Source organism: Cibotium barometz, chromosome 21 (genome assembly GCF_041138505.1).
Source record: "Cibotium barometz isolate CiBa-2024 chromosome 21, ASM4113850v1, whole genome shotgun sequence".
NCBI classification, from domain to species: Eukaryota; Viridiplantae; Streptophyta; class Polypodiopsida; order Cyatheales; family Cibotiaceae; genus Cibotium; species Cibotium barometz.
Window position 1 is genome coordinate 46,405,797 of NC_141066.1, and position 7,500 is coordinate 46,413,296.

Consider the following 7,500-nt stretch of genomic DNA (forward strand, 5'->3'; position numbering starts at 1 on the left):
ATGATGTGATGGTTCATAAAGCTGAGGTCCTATGTTATGACATGTTATGATGAAGTCAGCCTTGTCTTGATATGAACTATGGTGCCAATGCTGGCCGTGAATTTTGGATGTATATACCTATGAGATGTTTTTCTGGGGTTTGATGTGTTGAGTTTTATGAATCAAGCTATGTTAATGCCAGTTTTTGGCTTGGATCATGAGGCTTTCGTTTGCTTTGACTACCCATGTATGGTTAAGTCTTTAATTTATGATGGTTCTAGCTTTTGCTGGTGATGTCCCTTGAAGTTCAACCACTTACTCTCACAGCCAGAAGCCTCGCGCTTTCCCAGCGACACCGCCCACGTCACGACATCTTTGGTGAACCTGACGTGAAACCGCCGCTGGGGTGAGAGTACGTAGAGATGGCTAGCAAAATGGAGCATTTATATGCAGAGATGAAAGAGCTTGAAGAGCGGTTTAGGAAGATTGAAGAAGAAAAGCGAAATCAGGAAGCAGTGGAAATTGCGGTGCAATTGGTATATGACAGGGTCAATATATTTGATGGTTATGATCCAGAAAGCTATCTAAGGTGTTACGAGACAGAGATGAAGAATCAAGGGGTTCCAGAAAATATGATGATTGCATCTTTTGCATACCTTATAAGTCCTGATTTAAAAGATGAAGTGCTGGAACTAGCAGAGTATCACTCCAAACGATGGAGTGATTTTGCAGATGCACTTATTTATGCGAGTTCCAGGTATAATGTGAGCTGTGATAGTGTTCCAGCAACAATCCGAGCCAATTTAGAAGTGGTTGTCGATGCATGTCTTATGGAGGATAATCAATTGCTATTCAAGGCTGATACAGAGATTGTGGAGGCTGTTTATGCTAAATTGGGACTGCAAAAAGCCATTAGTGAGCAACAAGGCCTTCACAGTGTCAAAAGGGATGCTTTGCTACAGCCTCATAAAGATGCAATGGGTGAACTCTGCAAGTATAATCTGTCTTCCTTGTTTGAGGGTGCAGACATACAGGGTCCTATGATCATACCAAATGATGTGTGTATGCCTATGCTTGAGGAGACACTTGATTCAGAGAGCTTCAGGACAGGTGCTCAAGACCCAGTACACACGAGGAAGAGGACATCGCTAATAGTTTCCTCTTGGGCTGTGAAGCATGTAAGCTGTGTAAACTTGAGGATTCTCATGACGAAAGTGCTCATTTGAAGGGTATTCCTCAGGTGTCGTATCATATGTGTGAAGAACAGCAGGAACCAATGCTTCTTGCTGAAAGCATGATTGCAGAGTTTGAAGATCTAAGACAAGAAGAAGATGCTATCATTACTGCATTCTTATCTGGTTATGATGCTTATAAGCAGGATGATGTACATGAATATGCAGACGGGCCACAAGTATGTGTGATTGACTTAGAGGGGGTGAGTGATATGGGTGATTCCAACAGTGATGTTGCTTCTGAAGCTGGTTGCCAAGGTTCTTTGGATTTGGGTTATTCTGGAATGCTAACAGGGTGTTCCAACAATAAACAGGGTGATGCTATGTCATCAGTGTCAGGGTTACCTTGCAACCACATTTGTGAGCAACAATCTCGAGCTTGGAAGCCTGTTTATGATGATGATTTGGAGAGGGAAATTGAATCTGTCTTTTTGGATCATACAGGGTTCAATGACATACAGATTCAAGGGTACTTGGATGAGGGACCCAAAATTCTAAGCCCATCTGCAGACAGGTATCAAGAAATACTGGGAGATAACATGCAGGATATGCAAAGTGTGGTCATCAAAGAGCCTCATGAGGCTGCATATGAGCAACCAAATGGATATAGCTATGGGGGTATGAATGTTCATGATAATCAACATGTGGGATTGTAAGATGATAATGGCTTCAATGCGATTGATCCTGGATTGGATGCTATCTTAGATGATGCATTGGATGATTTCATGGTATATAGTAGATCCCCATCAGCTTTGGGCTTTTCTATGCTTGATGCTAGTCAACTGTCGGTTGCAAGAGAGGATGTGCAGGTGTTATGTAAGCCAAATGATTGTGATGAGATTGATTCAGATCTGAAGGCTATTCTTGATGATGCCTTGTTGGACTTTGTATGTGTTGATGCTTTTCCGTCTTTGGATGAGAAGAATGAATGTTTGTCAGTGGGTGAGCTGGATCCAGGCAAGGTAGATTTGGATGGGATGTTATCAAGTGTGTGTTCCATGCTGTTAATGCAGTTGTTATTTGGTGTGGCCATACAATATGTGGTGCAAAGGCTTCAAACATGGCCTGAGGAAAATTTTGAAGCAAATCATTTTGAAGAGCATCCCACTTTGAATGATGAGGGTAATTATGCATATGCAGAGAATCTAAGTGAGGATAGGGCTTCATATGAGCAAAGGATATGGCACATATGCCAAAAGCGATTGGTATTTGATCCAGGTGGGAAAGCAGAACCATTCAGATGTGATTGCTAAGATACAGGACCTGTGTGGCACATACCAGAGGATGTGCAGGTTTAGAGGGGGTGGATGTCGTGCCACAGCACGTCTATGGTGTGAAACCATGCATGTGAGGCTATTAAATGCAAATCCAGATGCATGGGATTAAGTGCCTGTGTACATATGGGATGTATGGCGTGTGGAGAGTTTTGCTTTAAAGGGCGTCGCCAGGTGTTAAGGGTTGACGGTATTGGCTTTGAGCTTGTTGCAGGCCTGTCGTCGGGTGAGAGGTCAGATGATGGAGAAGATGTCAGCTGTTCGATGGTTCGTATGTGTGTGCGGCCATTTGATATGTGTGGGCACGTCAAAATACAATGGGCACTAAGTGGCATTTGAAGATGTGGAAAGCGTGGAAAGCAACCATTGATGTGGCAAAGGTAGCAGGACATGAGTGTGAAAGCATCGGGGCAATTAAAGATTGCATTTGAAGAGGTGCATGAGCATAAAAGATTATGGGGCCAAGGTAGTATTTAGAATTGGTGTGAATTGGTATGGAAGGGCGACCATCCATTAGGAGAGGAAGAAAATAAAAAAATATAATAATGAATAATATGGCCAATAAAGTAGTAGCCACATGGCTACTTGTGGGGGATGCCAGCGTAGCCGCCAGCTCTACGTCTAGAAGGCTGGAGAGAAAGAGAAGGTGGCCGCTGGTGAGAAGGGACGGGGGGGGAAAAAGGCAGTTGGCGAGGGTCGTGAGGGGACCAGGGAAAAAGAAAGCTAGCCGCCTCGTGGAAGAGCTGACGGGCGTGGCAACTCAGAAGAGCTGCGCAGCTGACTGGTGGCAAGGGATCTAGTGGGCAGCGGCTAGCATGTGCAAAGGTAAGGCGTGTTTTTTTTAACATATACTAGGGGGGGAAACTCTCTGCACAGCTGCAAGATAAGTAGGGATCAGCTGAACAGAGGAGCTGCCAGCGCAAGAGAAGAGAAGCGCTGTGTGGGGAAGGAAAAGGTGGAAAAAAAAAGGACACCTTTGCATGAGGCAGCGACGACAGTTGGGCATTCTAAGGTGCTTGTGAGGCTGGTTCAAGGTGGGGCCAGTTTCAATAGACAGTGCCAGGACGGCTGCACACCTCTACACATTGCTGCAGCTGCAGGTTTTCAAGAAATTGTACAGTATCTTCTCAAAGAAGGGGCCGACATCAATGTCAGAAACCATGAAAAGAGGACACCCCATGATGTGGCACGTGAGAATGGGCACTCTGAGCTGCTGGATTCCATGCACCTACAGCATATGCTACAGAAAGCAGCGCGGAAAAATGACTTGAAAACAGTCCACGACTGTTTACTGTTAAGGACTGTCCCGGGTTGATGTGGAAGTGCTGAGGGAATGCAAAGTGAATGCATAAGCCTTGAAGGCTCAGTATTGTGAATATGATGTGATGGTTCATAAAGCTGAGGTCCTATGTTATGACATGTTATGATGAAGTCAGCCTTGTCTTGATATGAACTATGGTGCCAATGCTGGCCGTGAATTTTGGATGTATATACCTATGAGATGTTTTTCTGGGGTTTGATGTGTTGAGTTTTATGAATCAAGCTATGTTAATGCCAGTTTTTGGCTTGGATCATGAGGCTTTCGTTTGCTTTGACTACCCATGTATGGTTAAGTCTTTAATTTATGATGGTTCTAGCTTTTGCTGGTGATGTCCCTTGAAGTTCAACCACTTACTCTCATTAATAGATTTTATAAAAAACAAAAAGTTAATTTTGGGGCTATTTTAATTATATGCTTGTGCATAGGTGATACATTGATTCTATAGAGACTGACCCCCCCTCACCCCAAAAAAAAAGCAAACGCTCACCAAAAAATAGATGTTTATAAAATGACAATGACGAGCTTTGAAAACACGTTGCCAAAAAAACAAGCTTGGTGTAAAAAAATCAATTATGAAACACCCTTGCTAATTAAATTTCTTCAATTGTGATTAAGCTACATGCTTACAATGGTATCTGAGCTGTCGAGGTTAACTCTCTGCAAATTTGACTTCAACTCTCTACAATTTGATCCAACTCTTGACTTGGCTTAAAAATTATGCTTACGATGCCCTATGATACCTATTCTTTATATGTAGAGCATATTTTAAATGATTTAAAAGGTTCAAAAGATTGGAAAAGAAGAAGAAAACAAGGGTGCCATTTTTTGTTGAGAAAAACAGGAAATTTATATTAAAAAAGGTGAAGTATAGTACAACTCTATGGTGGAGCCTAGAGTAGGCCTATTACATAAAAAACTTCCAAAAGGGAGAAAGTAGAATGCCTTCTAAACCAAGAAAATCTATAGGATCAAAAAATACTACATAAGACCCAAAAGGGCCGAGATTCATTTCTCTTCTCGAGTGGTAACAGCAAGGATCCCTGGCATCATATGAGATCTGGTTGATGAGTAGATCCTTTCAATCCTTGACTGCCAGGTTTGCCACCTGTGATCTTGCATAAACTGCAGCATGGTCCTTCCCTTCTCCAAAGTGTCTTTAATTCTTCTTGTGTCCTGCAAAGCAAATTTCCTCATCTCAGCCCCATAAACTCAGATTTATGACGGGTACTCCTTCCTGCAAACACAGCATCATTTCTTTCCTTCCAAATACAATTCAGCATAGCACCTCTAATATTATGCCAAAGCAAAGGATCAAGGTAGAGGCACTCTCCCAACAAAATTTCCTTTTCATTATATTTATTAGGGTGAATCAAATAAAAACATTCATGCAAAATTTTTAGATACTTCTGATTGTGGGGATAGCCAAAGAAAAGATGGATAGATTCTGGGTTGGAATTGCATCTGAGACACATTCCACTTCCCTTCCCTATTTGCAGAGCTCTTAATCGAGTCCAAACAGCCTGATGGGAAATCAACCAAAGGAGGCAAGATTTCTTCATGCTTCCTGAAAGTGCCCAAATTACCTTAAATATATAGGTCCACTGGTTAATGCTCCAGTTAATCTTCCATTTTTCATTAAGTTTAGAAATAAGAAAAGCATTGCTACTATGGAGAAGGGGAAGAGGAAAAAAAGAGTTACCTGAAGTCCACCTGCAACAGCATTGGGAGATGAGAAACTTACCTTGACAAGAAGGAGTGAGCCCTGCCTGACTTACCAAGTCAATTCTGTCCTGTAAACAGATTCCTACAGCTAGTTGAAAGATTGTTAGCTAACTCTAGAGTCCCTGCGTGGACCAAATATCCTTCCAAGTGTGTATACCTGCCTTAAAAAGTTTATGCGCTTTAATCCAAAGGTTTTTTTCTTTAACAGAGGGAATTGAAGACCAAACCAAATGGATTCAAAGCAAAGACAGTTGGTTGAAAATCTGAACTTGGGTTTAATAGAGATATGGTTCCTATAATCATCCCAAGCTGTCCACATGGAGTAGATAAGGGAAGAGCCTTTAGGGTGGAATTTTTGTCTGGAAAGAAAGATCTCTAAGGCATTAAAACTAGTCCACGCTTTCAAACCATGAATGTGAAACTTATGACAGTTTCTTTTTATGAGAAAAGCCGAGTAATCTTCTGAATCCATACTCTTGCAGATCCATTTAGAAGCCAATTTAATAGCCAATTTATTTATATCCAGAAGGCCCAGCCCCCCTTGAGTTTTAGGCAGCAAAGCGATTTTAAGAGAAACCTTAGAAATTTTTTTGCTATAACCATCCCCTCCCCACAAAAAATTTGAGGTTAGAGAGTGAAGTAACTGCAGATGACTTTTAGGAGGTTTCCAACAGCAAATAAAATACATAATGGAAGGAAGCAAGTAGTGATTAAGAACAAACAACCTTGAAGACAACGAGGTCTGGTAATCTTTCCACAAACTTAACTTACCTTTTTAAATCTGTCTATAACCCATCTCCACCTGTCTTTGAGAGACACACCAAAGCCCATAGTAATACCAAGCAGTCTGAAAATCTCACCCTTGTTAATCGACTTACAACCAGCTTGAAGGATTAAAGGGGGAGAATGCCCCTTAGAAGACCAAAATCCAGTTTTAGAATGATTTATAATGGAACCACTAGCAAGACAGAATTTTTCCAGGCAATTCTAGAAGGTTTGGATAGACTGAGGGTCATTGCTTATGAAGGAATTGGTGCCATCGGCGAATTGTTGAAGACACAAATCCTTGCTGCAACCAGGAATTTTAACTCCTTTAATAGTACCATCAGCCAAAGGTTTAGAGACAAGCCATCCCAAGGCATCAGCCACAATCACAAAGAGAAGAGGGGCCAGAGAGCACCTTTGCCTAATAGATCTTTTGAGCATGATAGGTTGAGTAAGGGTGCCATTAAGAGAGACAAAAGCTCTCGAATTTCCCAAGAGACAATGCACAAACTTAATGAAGCCCTTACCAAAACCCATATCTGCCAAAGATTGAAGGATAAAGTCCCACTCCACCCTATCATAGGCCTTATCAAAATCAATTTTAAAAAAAAGGAAGTCAATCTCTTGCTCATCTACATATTCAATACCCTCCCACATAGTAATTATAGCATCCAAGATATACCTGCCCTTGATGAAGCCTTTCTGCTCTTTAAGGACTAGAGAATCCAACAAGGGAGAAATCCTTTTGGCTAGAACAAGAGCAAAGATCTTATAGACAGAATTAAGACAAGAAATAGGCCTCCAATTATGAATACTATCCTTATTGCCTCTTTTGTGAACCAGCTTGATAACTCCTGAATTAATAGAGACGGGAAGACTCCCATAATTCAGGGTCTCCTTCCAAATCATCAAGAGAAAGGGGCTGAGGAACTCAGCAAATTTTTTGTAGAAATCATTAGGAAGGCCATCAGGAGACCAGGAGTTTTACCTAAAGCAAGCCCTTCTATGGCTCCAATACTCTCTTTGGAAGTGACAGCAGAATCTAGCTGTTTCCTAAGGTTATCAGAAATAGTAGGTTCCCTAATCCTAGCAATATAGGCTCTAGCTTCTGTGATGGAAGAGCTCCTAATAATATCCTTGGAGAATATGTTAGGACCCTTAGATTTATTTCCATTTTTCTTGTCAACATGCTAAAAACCTTCTTCAT